Here is a 20,954-nt window from a genome sequence, read left to right on the forward strand (position 1 = left end):
GGGAATGTTGAGTTTGGGCAATGGGCATAGATATATTTAAATGATAAGTAAAATAAATAAATAAATAATTGGAAACTAAACTCTTGGCAAGGTAAGAGAAATTGAAAGTCCTATCCTGGTTATCCTTATCAATTGTGATGAGAATTGAATTTTTCTCCCACTTTGTTATCCTCTAACTATGCAGGTAAGTTAAGTATATGAATTAATTCTGATTCCTCAGGTCCTAGTCTTTCCTTGGGAAAGGCTAGAGTTATTGGAACTTGAATTAATTCTTGAAGAATTCCAATTTTCAATCAACAATGAGTTTGATAACTCAAGTGACTTCAATGACTCAACCCAAGCCAAAAGGGAAAAATGTCTACTTGAATGAAAATAATTTGGATACACAAAGAGAAGTAATAAATTAAAGAGAGCAATCATAAGTCTGAAAATACCTCGAATTGCATTAACAAAAGAAACTAAATCTGGTATAGATGTTCATAAATTAAATTGAGAAAATAAATAAAAATAAAGAACATGGGATTGAGAGTCACTCCTAAAACTAAGAGAAATCCTAAATCCTAATCCTAAGAGAGAGGAGAGAACCTCTCTCTCTAAAAACTACATCTACTCCTAAAATTGTAAAAATGAATTATCAGAGCCTTCTCATGAATGAATGCATTCTCCTACTTTATAGCCTCTAATTCGTGTTTTCTGGGCCGCAAACTGGGTCAAAAACAGTCCAGAATTCGCTGGTTTCGAATTTTGCCACGCTAGTTTTTTCGTCACTGCGACGCGGCCGCATGGATCACGCAGTTGCGTCGCCTAGCGTCAGGGGAACTATAGCATATTATATATCAAATCGAAGCCCCAGACGTTAGCTTTCTAACGCAACTGGAACCGCTTCGTTTGGACCTCTGTAGCTAAAGTTATAGCTGTTTGAGTGCAGAGAGGTCAGGCTGGATAGCTTAGCAATTTCTCCAACTTCTTGCATTCCTTCCACTTTTGCATGCTTTCTTTCCATCCTCCAAGCCATTCCTGCCTTATAATATCTGAAAACACTTAACACACATATCAAGGCATCTAATGGTAATAAGAGAGGATTAATAATAATCAAATATAAGATCAAAGGAGCATGTTTTCAATCAAAGCACATAATTAGGAAGGCAAATGTAAAACCATGCAAATAGTATGAATAAGTGGGTAAAGAGTAGATAGAAACCACTCAATTGAGCATAAGATAAACCATAAAATAGTGGTTTATCACTCTCCAACAAATGCCCTCATACATTAAGTGTATGAAAGAGCTGCTGACCAAGAAAAGTTCACTCAAATGAGGGCAAACAATAGTGATGAATAAGGAGTGCAGTGCTCTCATTCAACCAGAGTTGTCTACAAAAAGGAAGGACCCAGGGAGTTTTCATATCTCTTGTGCTATAGGAGAAACAGTGATTGATAAGGGACTCTGTGACCTGGGAGCAAGCATTAACTTAATGCCTTTATCCCTCATGAAGAAGCTTCAAATCAATGAGCTAATGCCCACAGACGTAGTCATCAAGCTGGCTGACAAAACTCAAAAACAAGCAGTAGGAGTGGTTGAAAACATGTTGGTGAAGGTTGGAAACTACTTCCTTCCCACAGACTTTGTCATCTTGGATCTGGAAGAGAGTCACCTCCATCCAATCATATTGTGAAGACCATTTTTAGCCACAGCCAGGGCACTCATAGATGTGGAACGAGGGGAGTTAATATTGAGGATACATGATGAACAATTCATCTTCAATGTCTTCAAACCCTCACAAGAAGTAGATCAAGAAAACAAGGAATCAAGGGGAGATCACAATAAGGCACTGGTGAAAGAGACAAGTACTGAAGCACAAACAGTACACCTGGGAGTCCCTCTAGTTAACAAACAATACAGTCAGAAGGTACAACAACTAAAGGAAACCCAAGAGGAGCTAAACCAACCAGAGTCACATGAGACCAGCAACAAAATCTCCCTAGAACGAGAGACCACAAGGAGCAAGAGAGCATTAAAAGAAACAAGGAAGAAGGCACCAAGGGGATGAAAGAACAAGAAGATCCCTACAGAAGATTTCTCTCCAGGGGATAAAGTAATCTCTGCTCATTTCCCAGCTATTCCACCTCATCTACCCACCATTCCATCTCAGCTGCCTAAAGTTTTCACCATCAGTAAAATTCTCTCCTTGGAACATGTGGAGGTTTTTAATGAAGTCAACGGAGATAGATTCACTGTGAGAGGGGAAGATTTGAAGCATTACCAACCACCCTGACAAAGGCAAAACGTCAAGCTAATGACGCTAAAAAAGCGCTTCATGGGAGGCAACCCATGTTTTATATGTTTTATATCCTTTCAGTTTCTTTTTAGGATGTTTAAAGTAGTTAATAAAGCAAGGTTCATGAATTCCAAATGAACTTTGACAAACACTTAAATGAATCCTTATATGCAACATACAGTGAACAACAAGTTTGGTGTTCAAGGCACACTAAGAGAATATACATATCATGTTCATCTTAGAGCCTAAATCAATTCTTTTTACACTACAAGGTCACAAACTAAGTTTGGTGTCACCAATGTTGCATATATGAATATTTAATCAGTCAGTTGGGTTGTATTCATGAATAGCACTTAGTTAGTTAAAAACAAAAAAAATTTAAAAAGTAGTTATTCCACTCTTTAATTTTGCCACCAAAATTTAATGCTAACTTTTGCTTTCCTTTTATCTTGTAGGAGAAATGAAGGGAAGATTGGGTGGAATTGATGGGACAAATGAAGGAGGAGGTTCAGCCACTTCACAAGGGGGGTTTATACACATGTCTTCAAAGGGAATGCATTAGGAAATGTTGCCATGCAACTTTGGAAGAATGACACCCTTGGAAACCGAACCAACCCCATCATAAAAGTGGTGATCCTGGTGCTCATTTCATGCCAAATCCCAACCGTCCACCATTGGTTCTTACCATTAATCTACACCCTTCAATCACCCATCATCTTCCTATATAAATAACCCCCACTCTATACCCCTCCATATTCAAATGCCCTTTCATTTCATTCTTTTATCTTTCGAACACACACACCCAACACTTCTTCCTTCATCCAAACACAATCCCATAACTACACCCTATCTTAACCCGGCCGAATTCCATCATCAATCCATAATTCTCAACACCTTCACGTCCTAACTTCTACTCATGGCATCGTCAAGCTCCAAGAGGCGAAAAGGAAAGGGACCGGTGGAGAGCATCCCTTTTGATGAAGGGAGGTTCAAGACCGCCTTTCATGAGCTTCAATTTGAACAGATAAAGCACAAGAAAATATTGCCAGAATTGACATTCCAATTTAAAGATGATGAGTGCCCACAGATTACAGAGAAGATTGAACAAAGGGGTTGGCAAGAGCTCACGAACCCAGACACAAAGATAAATGCAAATCTCATTAAGGAGTTCTACGCCAATATGGTCAGAGAAGATACCACCAAGGCCCCTACCTTCAGTAGCTATGTGAGAGGAACAGAGGTGGACTTCAGTCCCAATGCCATCATGAGGACTCTTCATCTGAGATCACAACCTTCTAACAAGCCAAGTTATCAAGCAAGAATAAGTAATGGCCCCGACAATGATGAGCTTGAAGAAATTGTGAACGATATGTGTGTTATAGGATCAGATTGGGAAAGGTATTCGGATAAGAGGCCACGGTTCATTAGAAGAGGAGATCTCATCCCAGAAGCCAAGGGATGGTTTGAGCTCGTGAGAAGATCTATCCTTCTAGCCTCAAACAATTCTGAGGTCAACATTGCTCGAGCTACTATGGTACATTGCATCATGAGGGGTGGAGACATCAATGTACATGAAATTATAGCTGAGGGGATCCAAGAAGCAGCCGAAAAGATTGATCTAAGTGCTCGGCTTTGGTACTCCAGTACCATCCTGAGACTATGCATGAAAGCCAAGGTAGTCTTCGAAGATAGCAATCCAAATTGGATAAACCCTGGAAGGTTAGTTACGCTTCAGCGCATAACATATGTAGCACCTACTAAACAACAGAGAAGGCCTCAGATAAGGAAAAGAACATCACAAGAAGAACCTCAACAAACAAAATACCAGCAAGAAGAACAATATGATCCAACCAACATAAATCTGGTTCACATTCAAGGATCCATTGAGGATTTGGCAAGGAGATATATGGAAGGACAAGAGCAACAACTACACTTTCAATCCCAAAGGATGGATCGTCAGGAAGAACTACTTGCTAATTGGAAGAATCAACAAGGGGAGTGGCAGAAACAACAAATGGAGCAGCAACAGGAACACTACTCCCAACTCATTCAAGCCATCAATCAAGTGACTGAAAGGCAAAAGTGTTAAGATAAATGCCTTCAAGAACTCAACCAACGCCAGCTAGCTCAGATGAAAGTATTCAATGAGTTCAGCGTGCTTAATGAAGGACGGCAACTACACAGGGAAGAATTCAACATAAACACTTAGGCCAAGTTAACCTATGTGGCTGGGCATATGCATAACTTGCACTCTGCGATCCCAAGGTATGATACAGTCCAAAAAGACCTAACAGAACAAGAAGAAGGGAAGGTGAAACAACAGAAGGAAATATTGAAGAAGAAGATGGAAGATGCTGGCTTCTGGAAAAAGTTGGTCGAAAAGCGCAAAGAAAATGGGGGCTCAAGCACTCAAGAAGGACATAAAGAGGACAAACAAGAAAGAGAGCATGGGCACCCTCATGAGTGAAAGGTGGCAGAGTTCCTTTTCATTTTCTTTCTTTCAATGTCTAAATAAGGAAAATCATGTATGAAATAGAACATGCTTCCATAGTAGTTTAGGAGTTTTCGATTCTGTCTTTAAGATTTCTTTGCTTAAATCCATGTGTGCTGGTCCATGTCCCCTCTTGTCATTTTCATCTTGCTTAAATGTATGCTTGCCCTTTAAGTTAAATAAAAGAAATTGTTATGAAAACCAGAGTGAGGTTCATCTAGTGGAATAAGTTCTTAATGTTTGTGGTGTAGTAATTAGTTAGCTAAGTTGGTTTACCAACAAGGTACACAGGCAACTAGATGTTCCGAATCCTATGAGACTAGTTCAATAACAAGGTCCTAATAAGAAAAAGAAAAAGAACAGTGAGAATTGGAAAAAGAAAGAAAAAGAATAAGAAATAAGGCTAGGCACCAAGGGTTTAAATCTTGAGGGATGTGTCTGTGGTGTTCCTGTACTAAGGATCTGCTTGGATGAATAAGTTCTTAGGAGTGCTTCATCACTTGGTAACTTAGGTTAACTAACCCGGGATTATCAACTGAAAATCCACTATCAAGAGCAACCTTGCTACAGAACACTTAGTAATCCAAAGAGGTGCTGGACACAAGGCCTCAAAGAAAGAAAATAACAAACCATATGCCTGTGGTGTGCATGTATGGGGGAGAGATACTTGAGGAAGTAAGTCCTTAGGGGTGTTTCAACACCTAGCACCTTGAACCAACTGGTTCGGGAGTGTTGGCTGAAAGCTTATTTTAAAGAGTCGCCCCCTTACAGAGCACTTAGCCTAAGAAATGCAATAAACCCTTAAAAGGAAGGGAAGATCAAGGAATAAGGATCTCATAGGATGCAATCAAGCAAGTATTCAAGAGCATAATAGGGACCTGAAAACCAGTAAAGGAATGAACCTAAATTGCTATGCATGAAACCCCATGAACCCAAGAACTTTACTTCTGTAATAAGAACTTGTTTCTCTTGTTCTTTTATTCATCATTCTTATGTTTCAGTACTTGCTTAGGGACAAGCAAGCTTTAAGTTTGGTGTTGTGATGCCAGGGCATTTTGGCCAGTTTCACTGACCTTTTTCTTTACTCTTTTAGGATAGTTTCATGCATTTTCTTAATAAATAAGCAAGTTTTGGGTAAATATACACTTACATCTTGATTCAAGCAAACATTGTGAACTTTACATGATTTCATGAGAATTTTGCATGAATTGAATGATAATATGGATGATGCATGATTGATGAGCGGATAATTTATACGCTTTTTGGCATTGTTTTTAGTATGTTTTTAGTATATTCTAGTTAGTTTTTATTATGTTTTTATCAGTTTTTAAATAAAAATCACATTTCTATACTTTACTATGAGTTTGTGTATTTTTCTGTGATTTCAGGTATTTTCTGGCTGAAATTGAGGGACCTGAGCAAAAATCTGATTCAGAGGCTGAAAAAGGACTGCAGATGCTGTTGGATTCTGACCTCCCTGCACTCGAAGGGGATTTTCTGGAGCTACAAAAACCCAATTGGCGCGCTCGCAATTACGTTGGAAAGTAGACATCCTGGGCATTCCATCAATATATAATAGTCCATACTTTTTCTGAGATTTGATGGCCCAAACCGGCGTCCCAAGTCAGCATAAAAATTCTGGCGTCCAGCGCCAGAAAAGGATCCAAAACCAGAGTTGAACGCCCAAACTGGCACAAAAACTGGCGTTCAACTCCAAGAAGGACCTCTACACGTGCAACACTCAAGCTCAGCCCAAGCACACACCAAGTGGGCCCCGGAAGTGGATTTATGCATCAATTACTTACTTCTATAAACCCTAGTAGCTAGTTTATTATAAATAGGACCTTTTGCTATTGTATTTTCCTATTTGACTCATATAATCGTTCGAACTTGTATGTTCACGTTTTGGGGGGCTGACCTCACGGCCATGCCTAGACCTTTTGTTCTTATGTATTTTCAACGGTGGAGTTTCTACACACCATAGATTAAGGTGTGGAGCTCCGCTATTCCTCATGAATTAATGCAAAGTACTATTGTTTTTCTATTCAACTCAAGTCTATTTCTTCTCTAAGATATACACTCGTTCTTCAACCTGAAGAAGGTGATGATCCGTGACACTCATCATCATTATCACCTATGAACGCATGCCTGACAACCACTTCCGTTCTACTTGCAATAGCTTGAGTGCGTATCTCTTAGCCTCCTGGTTCATGACGCATGGTTGCCTCGTCTGACAACCAAACCTTCCATTCCATGAGATCAGAGTCTTCGTGGTATAGGCTAGAATTATTGGCAGCATTCCTGAGATCTGGAAAGTCTAAACCTTGTCTGTGGTATTCCGATTAGGATCTGGAAAGGGATGACTGTGACGAGCTTCAAACTCGCGAGTGTTGGGCGTGTGACAGACGCAAAAGGATCAATGGATCCTATTCCAACATGATCGAGAACCGACAGATGATTAGCCGTGCGGTGACAGTGCATTTGGACCATTTTCACTGAGAGGATGGGAGGTAGCCATTGACAACGGTGAAACCCAACATAAGCTTGCCATGAAAAGGAGTACGAATGATTGGAAGAGGGCAATAGGAAAGTAGAGGTTCAGAAGGAACAAAGCATCTTCATACGCTTATCTGAAATTCTCACCAATGAATTACATAAGTATCTCTATCTTATTTTATATTTTATTCATCTTTTAATTATCAATTCTCCATAACCATTTGAATCCGCCTGACTGAGATTTACAAGATGACCATAGCTTACTTCAAGCCGACAATCTCCGTGGGATCGACCCTTACTCACGTAAGGTTTATTACTTGGATGACCCAGTACACTTGCTGGTTAGTTGTGCGGAGTTGTGACAAAGAGTTGAGATTACAATTGTGTGTACCAAGTTGTTGGCGCCATTGATGATCACAATTTCGTGCACCAAGTTTTTGGCGCCGTTGCGGGGGATTGTTCGAGTTTGGACAACTGACGGCTCATCTTGTTACTCAGATTAGGTAATTTTATTTTATTTTTAAGCTTGTTATTCTTTTAATTTTCGAAAAAAAATACAAAAAATTTTTTATTTTGTTCTTCAGAACTTTTAAGAATGAATTCTAGAGTTTCATGATGATTTGTTGAAGTCTGGCTGGCTGTGAAGCCATGTCTAATCTTTTGGACCGAGGTTTCAACTTATCATCACAAGGGCTTGTTGATTTCTATCAATCTTGCTGTTGAACGTAATGATCTGCTAAAGCTTGGCTGGCCATTTGCCATGTCTAGTGCTTTGGACCGAAGCTTTCACTGAAAGCTTGGCTGGCTAGTAAGCCATGTCTAATTCCTGGACCGGAGTTTTAGACTAACATTGCATGATTTCTAGAATTCTCATTAAAAATTTTGAATATCTTTATTTTCTTTTCCATATAATTTTTGAAAAATCACAAAAAATTTTTATAAAATCTTAAAATCAAAAGTATTTTATGTTTCTTGTTTGAGTCTAGTGTCTAATTTTAAGTTTGGTGTCAATTGCATGTCTTTATTCTTCTAATTTTCGAAAATTACATGCATTATTGATGACAAGTCATCCTAGCCTATTTTAACTAGTCTTTTTCTTTTGTTTTCATTAGAATTATGCACTTTCTTGAACCATAAGCAAGCTAATTGAGTAGATTTTCATGTTTCCCTTAATTGAATCAACCATGTATGAATTCATGCCATTTCATGAGGTTTTATGCTATAATTGTTGCATATTATGATAGAATGAATATCTCATGATTTTAAGCATAGCTTTGATGTGTTTGGTTGATTAATGATAGGTGAAGAAAGCTTGGAGAAAGGTTGAAGCAAGAAGGAATGGCTAGGAGTGAAGAGAGGACAATGGAATAAGTGAAATTGAACCAGGAAGCAAAAAGCTGGACCTAAAGTTAGCATCAAACTTTTGCACAAACTTTTGGTTGAAAAGTTAGCCCCAACGTTAGCCCCCTAACTTGGAGGCTAACGTTGGAACTTGAAAATCACTCCCTGGGTACCAAAAGTTTGTGCCAACGTTAGCCCCCTAACTTTGAGGCTAACGTTGGCACATGAAATTCACCCCTGGGCACCAAAAGTTTGCGCCAACGTTAGCCCCCTAACTTTGAGGCTAACGTTGGCATGAAGAAAACCTCCCTGGGCACCAAAAGTTTGCGCCAACGTTAGCACCCTAACTTGGTGGCTAACGTTGGCACATGAAAATCACAAGGAGGAGCAAAAGTTTGCGCCAACGTTAGCCCCCTAACTTGGTGGCTAACGTTGGCGCCACAAGTACACAAGGTAAGGCCAACGTTAGGGCCAAAGTTAGACCCCTAACTTTGGCACTAACGTTGGTATCAGCAAAGTGGTGTTAGCTGATATGAAAAGTTGGAGCAAAAGTTAGACCCCTAACTTTTGCTCAAACTTTTGGTCCAACTTTTGCAAAACTCAAACCCGGTTCAATTGGTTCGTTTTGGTTCTTCTCCAAACTTCAAGAGCAATCAACCAAGGCCTCTTTCAACCCAATTCCACCAAGAGCAAAGGCCCAACTCAAGGCTTGAAGATCATTTGAAGAAAGTGTATAAATAGGATAGAATTCAAGTTCTTCGGGGAGCTTTCTTTTGGAATTTTGACAATAGTTTTCGGAGAGCTTTTGGTATTGAGTGATCTTTAATTTCTTTGTCTTGGGGAAGGAGAATACACTTCTCTTCCTCTCAGTTTTATTGCTTTCAATTTCAATTACAATTGTCTTGGATTTTGGGTTGGAGAATTGAAGAAATTCTGTTTCAATCTCAACCTTGGATCTCACTGCTTTATTTACTGCTTGATTGAATTTCAATTTCTGTTAATTGCTCTTCATCCACTTTCTTTGAATTTCAATTTCAATTTCTTGTTGGATCTAGGAAGGCATTGAGATCTAGACTTGGTTTTCTAGTCTCTGGGTCCTGAGATCTAATTTCCCAATTTTACATTTTCTGTTTACTGTTTTCATGTTCATTTACTTTTCTGCTTCAAGATCCGATCTAACCCAAGCCTTCTTCTACTTCTCTGCTTGATGCAATTTACTTTTCCTTGTTTAAATTCTGCAAATCCAATCCCCAATTCCCTTTACAATTCCAGCCGTTTACATTTCTTGCACTTTAAGATTCCGCAATTTACATTTCTTGCATTCTAAGTTTCTGCTATTTAATTTCTTGTTCTTTAAGATTCAGCACTTTAATTCCCTGTTCTCTTTACTTCCATGCAATTTAATTTCTGCAAAGCACAAAACACTCAACCAAATCTTGATTCGCTTGACTAAATTAACCACTAAGCTAAAATTGCTCAATCCTTCAATCCTTGTGGGATCGACCTCACTCCCGTGAGTTTTTATTACTTGATACGACCCGGTACACTTGCCGGTTAGATTTGTGTGTTTTGGGAGAAATTTATTTTTCACCAAAATACTCATCAAGTTTTTGGCGCCGTTGCCGGGGATTGATTAGATTGACAATGATTAAGTGAGGTGGTGATCTAGATCAAGCACTTTTTCTTTAAATTTTGATTAACCCACTAACTGTTTGATTTTTTGCTTAAACTAACTAACACTTCAATCTAGAAGTGGATTGAAGTGTCACTGGTTTTGTGCATTTCTCATGCTCTGCTTGTATGTCAGGTACAAGAAGAACCATACCCAATTTTCATGAACAAGACGAAAGAACTCTCAGGAGGTTAAGAAGAGCTGAAAGAGGGAAAAATATTGTTGGAGAAGAGGAATCAGACGAAGAATTCCAAGAGATGGAGGAACATTCAACCAATCCACCAGGTGGAGAAGACGACAACAATAACAACCCACCCCAGAGGAGAGTTTTGGCTTCCTATACCTTTGCAAATCCTAGACATTGTGGGAGCAGCATCTTGGCTCCAAATGTCAATGCTAACAATTTTGAACTCAAGCCACAACTCATTACTTTGGTTCAGAACAATTGCTCTTTTGGTGGAGGACCACTTGAAGACCCGCATCAACATTTATCCACCTTCTTGAGGATATGCAACACTGTTAAAACTAATGGAGTGCCCCCTGACAGTTACAAACTGATGCTATTCCCATTTTCTCTCAGGGACAAGGCCACTCAATGGTTGGAATCTTTTCCAAGGGACAGCATCAACAACTGAGATGATTTGGTAACCAAGTTTCTTGCCAAGTTTTATCCACCTCAGAGGATTATAAGGTTAAAGGCTGAGGTACAAACATTTACACAAATAGAGGCCGAACCCATCTATGAGGCATGGGAGAGGTACAAGGCTCTGATCAGGAAATGTCCCCCTGCCATGTTTAATGAGTGGGAGAAGCTTCAGAACTTCTATGAAGGCTTAACACTGAAATCCCAGGAAGCTTTGGATCATTCAGCTGGAGGTTCCTTGCAACTCATGAAAACTGCAGAAGAGGCCCAAGAACTCATTGATATGGTGTCCAACAACCAATATTTCTTTGCTCATCAAAGAGGTCGCCAACCATCACAAAGGAGAGGAGTAATGGAGCTAGAAGGAGTGGATTCAATCCTAGCTCAAAACAAGATGATGCAGCAGCAAATTCAACAACAATTTGAGCAAATGGCCAAGAGGATTGACAGCCTCCAAGTTGCAGCAGTTAACACCAGCCAACCATCAACCACATGGGGACAGAGTGAAGAAACTCAAGAAGAACAACAACAAGAGCAAGTACAGTATATGCACAACCAAGGACCAAATGAAGTGTATGGTGATACATACAATCCATCCTGGAAGAACCACCCAAACCTCAGATGGGGAGATAACCATACCCAAACCCAACAACCATGGCAGAGGAACTCAAACCAACACAACCCAAGAAGCAACCAAAACCACAACCAGCAGCAGACTAACCAAAACCCCTACAGAAAACCTCAAAACAACTACCCCAACCTCAACCAATACCAATCTAATAACCAACCCACCAACCAAAATGCCTACCATCCACCACCCACATCTCATAACCCACCTCAAGTATCACCTGAAGCCCAAAGAATCACTCACTTGGAGGCCATGATAGACAAAATGTTGAAACACCAGGAAATGGTAACCAAGAATCAGGAAGCCTCCCTGAAGAGCCTAGAGAGACAGATGGGGCAACTCTTCAAGCAAGTATCTGTTGAGAGACCTTCAAACTCACTGCCCAGTGACACAATTCCAAATCCCAAGGAGGAATGCAAGGCAATACAATTAAGGAGTGGGAGAACATTGATAAGCAACAATGACACTACAAAGAAGCAAGCAGAGAACATCAAAGAACCAACAGAGGATGAGAATCAAACAAAGGCAGATGAAGCTAAGGAGCAAGTTGTGATGCCAAACAAAAGCACTGGGAAACTTAAAGAGAAGGACAACCAGCCACATAGCTCAAAGGAAGTAGCTCAGGGACAGCAGCAAATAGGAAAGAGCATCACACCTCCACTGCCTTATCCCCAGAGGTTCAACAAAGAGGTTAAAGACCAGCATTTTCACAAGTTCCTTGAGACCTTCAAGAAGCTGGAAATTAATATTCCCTTGGCTGAAGCACTTGAGCAAATGCCCCTATATTCCAAGTTTCTGAAGGATCTTATCAACAAGAAAAGAAGTTGGCATGAGAAAGAAACCATGGTGATTACTGAGGAATGCAGGGCCTTGATTCAAAAGGGGCTTCCTCCCAAGCTTGAGGACCCAGGGAGCTTCCTGTTGCCTTGCACCATTAGGGAATTGACCATCACTAAAGCAATGTGCGATCTCGGAGCAAGTATTAACTTAATTCCATCTTCCCTGGTGAAAAAGCTGCATATAGAAGAGGTCAAACCAGTACAAATGTCTCTGGAGCTGGTAGATAAGTCAATGGTATACCCCAGGGGTATAATTGAAAATCTTTTGGTCAAGGTGGATAGCTTTATATACCCTGCTGATTTTGTGGTTCTAGAATCAAACGATGATGATGGTGACTCTGTTATACTGGGAAGGCCATTCTTGGCCACTGCTAGAGCTATCATAGACGTAGAGGAAGGGGAATTAACTCTCAGGATGCATGACCAGAGTGTCACTCTGAAGGTATTACCAGAGGCACAATTTAGCAAGGAGAAGAAAGACTATATGAAAAATGACCAGGAAAGTCACAGCAACATCCCAATGCTAAGGATTGTGTAGACTGATGAAAAAGTCCAAGAGGATATTAGAGTATTGGCCACTGAAAAGAGAGGTCCCCAAGGAAAACCTACGGCCAGAAAAGAAAGAACAACAAAAGGAAAGATGAAACGCAGAAACAAAGCAAAAAGGGGTTGGAAGAACAGAAAGATTCTAACAGAGGGGCTTTCCAAAGGTGACAAAGTGCAACTGATATATCAACAGCTGGGGGCAAATCAACAAACCGAGGATTACTACACTGTCAGCAACATACTATCATTAGAGCACGCTGAAATTGAACACCAGAGAACAAAGAAGAGGATCACGGTCAGAGGAGACAAATTGAGGCCCTACAAGCACCAACCACCATAAAAGAAAGCCTCAATGTCAAGCTAATGACAATAAAAGAGCGCTCCATGGGAGGCAACCCATGCTTTAAGATTCATGTCATTTTAAATTCAATAAGTTATGATCAATTGAGCATGAATTCTTTTCTCTTTTCATGAACATGTCCATTGACTGCATGCACTATTTTGAAACATATGCTAAGTTTGGTGTGCCTTCAAGCACACTAAACCAATGTTACATATAATTCCATTTTGCATGTTTGGAGTATCTTGACAAAGCATATGGCCAAACACTAAGTTTGGTGTCCACATAGCTTCATGAAAAGTAGAAACTCATGCATCAATAATCATACAATTGTGGTTTTCCAAAATCTTATAAATGAAAAAATTCTTTTCCGGTAATGAAGGCATTAATTGTGATGTACCCTTTGACAAGAAACAAGTTTGGTGTTCATCAAACCTTGGTGCACCGATTTAGGGATACAATTGATCCTTCATGAAAAAAAAGGGAGAAAAGAAAGTATGATGAAAACAATTCTTATGAACATTTAACATTTGAATCTCACTAATTGGAGGAAGATACTCATTTTCTTTATATATGACCAAACATTAAGTTTGGTGTCCTCAAAGGAGAGTGTCACGGTTCAAATGATATAAGAATTGATGGTTCACATAGTATTAATAAAAAGAGCATTCTTGCCACGGTTGGATAAAACTAATGTATGTTGTCTTGTTGTGGTGACTAGGAGGTCAAAGAATCTTCAAAGAAAAAGACAAGACAAAGGAAAGCATAGCATGAGGACAAAATCCCATCACATGCCTCGAAAAAGAAATCTGCCACTCCTTGAGAATGATCACGGCAAAGGTAAGGGAAGGAGCAAACTTTGTCTTCATTCATCCTTACATGCATACCTTTGATCTCCATAAGTCTAATTGCATCCCAGCCCTTCATTGCTCATTTAAAAGCATATCACCTTCAAGCCATGCACATGACCGAATCACTCCAACCTTGGAAACTTCACTCCCTTCATCACTCCTCAACATAACAAGCTCTGTGCAACATTTCTCTTACTTTAAACTCCAACCATTTAAACTTCTCTTCCTCATTTCTTGTCATAGCAAGTTCGGTCTCAATTTCTTTTTGCTCCAAACACACATCAAACTCTCCAACATTCTTCACACTCCTTCTCAACCAACCAAGTGACCATGGCCTCCTCCTCAAGAACCAAACGAAGAAAAGGGAAAGATCCCATAGTGGAGGAAGACACACATGAATATGACCAACGGAGATTCAAGTCTTGGTTTCATCAAATGCAAATTCAATGGATGAATGAGAAAAGAATCTATCCTGAAATTCCATTCTTGTTGCCGGATGATGGATGTCAAGAAATGAAGAACAAAATTCGGAAGAGGAGGTGGGAGGAACTTGCATCACCAGCCATCCGAATCAATGCCAATATCATAAGAGAGTTCTATGCAAATGTCCCAAGGCTTGACATGCGTGAGCCCCCAACGTACAAGAGCTATGTGCGGGGGGTGGAAGTAGACTTTAGCCCGGAAGCAATCAAGAAAGTCTTGAAACTAAAGTCAGTCCGCTTTAGTGAACCGGGATACTAACAAAGATTGAATGAGGATCAGGATTATGAGGAGATTGCGAGAGACATTTGTTTTGAGAACTCAGAGTGGGAAAGAGATAACAAGAACAGATATAAGTTCCTGAAGAGATGTAACCTCACCCCAGAAGCAAAAGGATGGTATGAGTTGATGAAAAGATCAATTCTGGGCACAGTGAACACCTCAGAAGTTAACAGGGAGAGAGCCGTGATGCTGCATTGCATCATTATGGGAGGAGAGATAAGAGTTCATGAAATCCTTGCAAAAGACATTTAAAAGCTGGCTGAGAAGAATTCGGCCGGATCTTGGTTGTACTATCCGAGTACCATTTGGAGGTTGTGTGCAAAGGCTAAAGTTCCAATGGAAGAGGAAAATCCAATGTGGTTAAGCCAAGGCATGCCCATAACCATTGAACGAATGATGATGCCCCTTGAAGCACATCAAGGCCGAAGACCACATGGAAGAAGGGAAAGAGAAGAACCAATGGAAGAAGATGAGCCACACATAGAAGAAGAGCCACAAGAGGAGGAGGAACAGCCACACTTTTTCCCACATGGCAATATGGATATGACTCAAATGCAAGAAGCAATAGGAAGATTGTCACAATAGTACACGAGAATCCAAGAAAGGCAAGAGGAATACCATTCTCTGTACATGAAAAACCAACAAGCACAAGAAGAAAGGGAGCTAAGAATAATGAACAAACAAAGTGAATTCGAGTCAAGATTCCTTATGATGCAAGAAGAACATGCCTTTCAATCTCATGAATCTTTTGGGAAGTTAGAACAAATGCAAGCTGAAAATTTGAGGGCTCTCAAAGAGTTCACAACACTCCAAGATGCAAGGTATGAAGTGCAAGCCGATTACAACATCAATAGCCAAATCAAACTGAACTATATTGGAGAACATTTGCACAACATGGATCCGGCTTTCCCAACTTTTGATGAATTCTTCAAAAAGAGAAGTGAGGTAGAGGTAAGCAATGCTATGAGACTTGAAGATAGAGTGGAGGAGGCTATGAATAAGGCTGGCTTTTGGCGAGGTCAACAGGCACCAAACACGGATGGTGGGAACACTAGCAGCCAAGTGTATGAAAGGAGAAAGAAAAGGCATGACAAATGAAAGGTGGACTTGCTCCTTGTTCATCACTACAAAGAAAAAAGCATGCATTCTATCTGTTCTAAGTTGTCTTTGCATTTTTAAGTAGTTCTTTTTAATTAAAAGTCTTTGCATTATGTTTGTTTCTTTTAAAATAAGTAGGCTAGTTTATGTGTGTGCTTGTGTGTTTATTTTCACTTGACAAGAAGCATGTGTTGTCCCCTGCATCTTTAAGTTCAATAAAAGAAAAAGTTTGAATGTGAAGCAAGATAGTCTCTGTTAGATAGAAGTAGAATAAAAGTAAGTGGTGGTATGTGTGTGATTGTATAATAGCTCACTTTTAGTGAATAAAGAGCCAGGATATCTCCTTCTAAGTAAAGAGTGGCCTACTGTCTATGAATCTCAATTAAATAAAAAATTCCTTGGTTAGAAAGAAAAACAAAAAGAAGGAAAGAAAAAAGATAGCCAAAAAGTGGCAGAACAAAAGGAAACAAAAAGAAACAAAGCTGGACACCAATAGCTTGAACTTTAAAATATATGCCTGTGATGTCTTTGTACTAGGATCTGCTTGGATTAGTAAGCTCTTAGGAGTGCATCAACACTCGGTGACTTGGGTTAACTAATCCGGGATCATCAGCTGAAAGTCCACTATCAAGAGCAACCTAACTACAAGGCATTTAGTAACCCAAAGAGGTGCTGGGCATCAATGTTTTAAGAAGGAATGTGAGCCAAGTGTCTATGGTGAATAATGTGTCAAGTATAAAGAAAAGAAAATGAACTTGCTACACATGACACTCAAATAAAGCTTATAAACAAAGTAATAGCCAAGGATAAAGGAATAATGAGAGGTCATAGCAGTATGTTACTTGAAGCTTGAAGGAGACTTTCTAGGCCTAGGAGTCAGTAAGAAGTGAGTATTTACATATCCACACAAAACCCCATGAACTATCAATAATACTCTGCTAGCATGAACATCCTCTTCCATTTCATTCTTTCTTCTCAATAAATCTTTTCTTGCTTGGGGACAAGCAAGCTTTAAGTTTGGTGTTGTGATGACAAGTCATCCTAGCCTATTTTAACTAGTCTTTTTCTTTTGTTTTCATTAGAATTATGCACTTTCTTGAACCATAAGCAAGCTAATTGAGTAGATTTTCATGTTTCCCTTAATTGAATCAACCATGTATGAATTCATGCCATTTCATGAGGTTTTATGCTATAATTGTTGCATATTATGATAGAATGAATATCTCATGATTTTAAGCATAGCTTTGATGTGTTTGGTTGATTAATGATAGGTGAAGAAAGCTTGGAGAAAGGTTGAAGCAAGAAGGAATGGCTAGGAGTGAAGAGAGGACAATGGAATAAGTGAAATTGAACCAGGAAGCAAAAAGCTGGACCTAAAGTTAGCATCAAACTTTTGCACAAACTTTTGGTTGAAAAATTAGCCCCAACGTTAGCCCCCTAACTTGGAGGCTAACGTTGGAACTTGAAAATCACTCCCTGGGTACCAAAAGTTTGCGCCAACGTTAGCCCCCTAACTTTGAGGCTAACGTTGGCACATGAAATTCACCCCTAGGCACCAAAAGTTTGCGCCAACGTTAGCCCCCTAACTTTGAGGCTAACGTTGGCATGAAGAAAACCTCCCTGGGCACCAAAAGTTTGCGCCAACGTTAGCCCCCTAACTTGGTGGCTATCGTTGGCACATTCAAATCACAAGGAGGAGCAAAAGTTTGCGCCAACGTTAGCCCCCTAACTTGGTGGCTAACGTTGGCGCCACAAGTACACAAGGTAAGGCCAACGTTAGGGCCAAAGTTAGACCCCTAACTTTGGCACCAACGTTGGTATCAGCAAAGTGGTGTTAGCTGATATGAAAAGTTGGAGCAAAAGTTAGACCCCTAACTTTTGCTCAAACTTTTGGTCCAACTTTTGCAAAACTCAAACCCGGTTCAATTGGTTCGTTTTGGTTCTTCTCCAAACTTCAAGAGCAATCAACCAAGGCCTCTTTCAACCCAATTCCACCAAGAGCAAAGGCCCAACTCAAGGCTTGAAGATCATTTGAAGAAAGTGTATAAATAGGATAGAATTCAAGTTCTTCGGGGAGCTTTCTTTTGGAATTTTGACAATAGTTTTCGGAGAGCTTTTGATATTGAGTGATCTTTAATTTCTTTGTCTTGGGGAAGGAGAATACACTTCTCTTCCTCTCAGTTTTATTGCTTTCAATTTCAATTACAATTGTCTTGGATTTTGGGTTGGAGAATTGAAGAAATTCTGTTTCAATCTCAACCTTGGATCTCACTGCTTTATTTACTGCTTGATTGAATTTCAATTTCTGTTAATTGCTCTTCATCCACTTTCTTTGAATTTCAATTTCAATTTCTTGTTGGATCTAGGAAGGCATTGAGATCTAGACTTGGTTTTCTAGTCTCTGGGTCCTGAGATCTAATTTCCCAATTTTACATTTTCTGTTTACTGTTTTCATGTTCATTTACTTTTCTGCTTCAAGATCCGATCTAACCCAAGCCTTCTTCTACTTCTCTGCTTGATGCAATTTACTTTTCCTTGTTTAAATTCTGCAAATCCAATCCCCAATTCCCTTTACAATTCCAGCCGTTTACATTTCTTGCACTTTAAGATTCCGCAATTTACATTTCTTGCATTCTAAGTTTCTGCTATTTAATTTCTTGTTCTTTAAGATTCAGCACTTTAATTCCCTGTTCTCTTTACTTCCATGCAATTTAATTTCTGCAAAGCACAAAACACTCAACCAAATCTTGATTCGCTTGACTAAATTAACCACTAAGCTAAAATTGCTCAATCCTTCAATCCTTGTGGGATCGACCTCACTCCCGTGAGTTTTTATTACTTGATACGACCCGGTACACTTGCCGGTTAGATTTGTGTGTTTTGGGAAAAATTTATTTTTCACCAAAATACTCATCAATTATTTTCTTCATTGATCTTCAAGTTATTGATGATTTTCTTGCTATGATCTTTAAATTCTCTTGTTTTGTGTGTTTTGTTGTTTTTCATATGCATTCTCAATTTGTTAGTGTCTCTAATATGAAAATTTCTAAGTTTGGTGTCTTGCATGCATTGTTTGATCTTAGTTTTCCATGATTAGTTGCATTTTGATTGTTTCTCATCATAAAAAAAATTTTCAAAATTATGTCTTTTCAAGTCAATGATACAGAGAATTGAAGATTTAGAACATTCAGCAGAGGAATTAAACAGAAAAAGCTGGGCATTCAAAACGCCCAGTAAGGAAGGAAAACTGGCGTTTAAACGCCAGTCAGGGTACCTGGCTGGGCATTAAATGCCCAAAAGGGTAGTATTTTGGGCGTTAAATGCCAGAATGGATACCATTCTGGGCGTTTAACGCCAGGATGGCACAAGAGGAAAGATTTTGTTTTTAATTCAAATCTTTTTCAAATTTTCACACTTTTTCAAAATCAAATCTTTTTCAAATCATATCTTTTCAAAATCAATTTCTTTCCATTTTTTTTCATTTTCAAAAATCCTTGCTACAATTAATGATTTAATTCAAAATTTTCAAGTTGTTACTTGCCTATTAAGAAAGGGTCAAATTTTAAATTCTAGAATCATATCTTCTAATTTCTTGTTAGTCAAGTAATCAACTTTAAAAACTTTCTTTTTTTATTTGATTTTCTATCATATCTTTTTTAATCATATCTTCTCAATTACATCTTTTTCAAAATAATTTTCAATCATATTTTTTGATTTCTAATTTAAAAATCTTTTTCAAAATCACTTAATTACTTTTTCAATTTCAATTTTCGAAAATCATCAACCAAATTTTCAAAATTTCTTTTAATTATTTCAAAATCTTTTTAAATTTAATTTCAAAAATTCTTCCCATCTTCTCACATCCTTCTATTTAAGGACTAACACTCCTCCACTATCAGTAATTTGGACTCTCTCTCTATAAGTTCGAATTGCCTCCTCTCTACCTCCTCCTTCTATTCTTCTTTTCCTCTGACACCTCAAGGAATCTTTATAGTGTGACATAGAGGATTCCATACTTCCTTCTCCTCTCTTTCATATGAGCAGGAGTAAGGACAAAGGCATTCTTGTTAAAGCTAATCCTGAACCTGAAAGGACCTTGAAGAGAAAGCTAAGAGAAGCTAAAGTACAACTCTCTGTAGAGGATCTAACAGAAATTTTCAAACAAGAAGAAGCCATTGCAGCCGAAAACAACAACAATGCCAACAATGCAAGGAAGGTGCTTGGTGACTTTACTGCATCTACTCCTGATTTCTATGGTAGAAGCATCTCTATCCCTGCCATTGGAGCAAACAACTTTGAGCTTAAGCCTCAATTAGTTTCTCTAATACAACAGAATTGCAAGTTTCATGGACTTCCATTAGAAGATCCTCATCAGTTCTTAGCTAAATTCTTGCAAATCTGTGATACTGTTAAGACTAATGGGGTTGACCCTGAGGTCTATAGACTTATGCTCTTCCCTTTTGCTGTGAGAGACAGAGCTAGGACATGGTTGGACTCACAACCTAAAGAAAGCCTGAACTCTTGGGAAAAGCTAGTCAATGCCTTCTTGGCAAAGTTCTTTCCACCTCAAAAATTGAGTAAGCTTAGAGTGGAAGTCCAGACCTTCAGACAGAAGGAAGGTGAATCCCTCTATGAAGCTTGGCAAAGATACAAGCAATTGATCAGAAGGTGTCCTTCTGACATGCTTTCAGAATGGAGCATCATAGGTATCTTCTATAATGGTCTGCCTGAACTGTCCAAGATGTCATTGGACAGCTCTGCTGGAGGATCTCTTCATCTGAAGAAGACGCCTGCAGAAGCTCAGAAACTCATTGAAATGGTTGCAAATAACTAATTCATGTACACTTCAGAAAGGAATCCTGTGAATAATGGGACAAATCAGAAGAAAGGGGTTCTTGAGATTGATACTCTGAATGCCATATTGGCTCAGAACAAAATATTGACTGATGCCAGGGCATTTTGGCCAGTTTC

This window comes from Arachis hypogaea, chromosome 12 (genome assembly GCF_003086295.3).
Source record: "Arachis hypogaea cultivar Tifrunner chromosome 12, arahy.Tifrunner.gnm2.J5K5, whole genome shotgun sequence".
NCBI classification, from domain to species: Eukaryota; Viridiplantae; Streptophyta; class Magnoliopsida; order Fabales; family Fabaceae; genus Arachis; species Arachis hypogaea.